The sequence below is a fragment of the Trichomycterus rosablanca genome, chromosome 4 (genome assembly GCF_030014385.1).
Source record: "Trichomycterus rosablanca isolate fTriRos1 chromosome 4, fTriRos1.hap1, whole genome shotgun sequence".
Classification (NCBI taxonomy): Eukaryota; Metazoa; Chordata; class Actinopteri; order Siluriformes; family Trichomycteridae; genus Trichomycterus; species Trichomycterus rosablanca.
The window spans coordinates 17340230-17341824 of NC_085991.1; the positions used below are offsets into that span (position 1 = coordinate 17340230).

Consider the following 1595-nt stretch of genomic DNA (forward strand, 5'->3'; position numbering starts at 1 on the left):
ACGCTGCCTCGCCGAACCCTAGGTGTAGGGACACGAAGTCAGTGGGTAGCAATGACCGTGTGGCAAGGAAGCAGGGTAGACACAGCAGGTAGGTTTTTAGTGAGCGTTTTATTTACTGTGCGTGAATACCAATACAAACAAAAAAAAAAACTGTACAAAACAGAAATCAAACGTGGTTTTAAAAAAAATCCTGACTAAAGCAGTTCAGGTTCTTTACATACTGACTAGACGCCAACCTCAATATCAGGTGGGTCCTCTCGCAGCCAGCCCCCCTCTAACCTTTTAGCAGTTAAACTCCTCCCCTTTTCTAATGGAATAAACCATTTCTCCTTTAACTAGGGGAAGAACAACTAAAACAACACAAAGAAAACAAATGTTACACCAAACAATAACAAACATACAAAACAAAACTTAAACAAATGTCGACATTAAATTTTAAGCAATTACACAATAATTAATTAATAAAAATATCCTTTTACTTTCCCCAGCCTTACCCATATCACCACCCCCCACCCTGAGGTAGCTGAGGGCCCTTTCAGCTCTCCCCAGAGCACAATTACACGCTGGTACATGGATTAAGGTAAGTATAACAGGTAAGTATGATAAGTGTGTAGGACAGGTAAGCATAAAAGGTAAGTATGACAAGTAAGTATAACTGGGGATGAAGACAACAGCTGTCTTCATCACAACGTCCTCTACCCGAGGACCATATATTAAATGGATTTTTAGGCCCGGGAGTCGGAAGAGGGGTTTGCTCCGTCCACTCCACGCATCGACCAGGTATTGCATTGCCTCCTGGCACGGTGCACCCTCATAAACGGTCAAACGAAAGAGAAATTGACGAATGCTGGTGACTGGCCCCTGCTGGAAAGCTGTTGGGATTAGGGGTACGGCGCCTTAGACCTTTGCCTAGCCTAGGCCCGGGGTTTCCTCGGTCCTTTTGCGCTAGGGAGTCCCCCTTTTCCCGCTTTTTCATTTTCCCTCCATTTTACTTAAAAAAAAAAAAAAAAAGCCAAAGACTTAATTTTCCCCCACCCCGTGTTTCTCCAGGCAAAGGCTGTGCTGCCTCGTCACCCACCCGACGACCCAAGGGCCCTTTTGCTGCAGGTTTTCGTCGCTCTACCTCGAGCCCTCTTCCTTGAGCGGCCTTGAGGGAGGGGACCAGGGCAGAGCGGACCAGCGTGCTTACACTGGCCACTCTGAACGTCAGGGGCCTAAGGCAGGAGAGGAGACGCTGCGCTGTTTTCCAGTCACTGGAGGATCAGCAAGTAGACGTCGTCTTTTTGCAAGAGTGCCACTTGCGTACGATGGACGAGGGAGATCGATTCTCTAAAGACTGGAAGGCAGGCCCCGCAGTGTGGGGGCCAGGGGAGGGGAAAGCGGATGGGGTTGGGATCCTCTTCGAGTCCTGGGAATTTGTAGTGCGGGAAGGGACAGTAGTGGTTCCAGGGAGGGTGCTGGCCGTGGACGGACACTGGCGGAACGTACCATTTAGGGCGGTGTGCATCTATGCGCCAGCAGTAGCGGGACGGACGGCTGGTTTTTTCCAGGTTTTGGAGCCGCTGCTCTGTACCAACAAAGAGAAGTGGGTCGGG

The 1595-nt window shown here is 49.4% G+C and overlaps 1 pseudogene; it reads left to right on the forward strand.

Moving 5' to 3' along the window:
* Window positions 1-651: 651 nt before the first annotated feature.
* Window positions 652-814, forward strand: LOC134312667 (U2 spliceosomal RNA; annotated as a pseudogene).
* Window positions 815-1595: the final 781 nt, after the last annotated feature.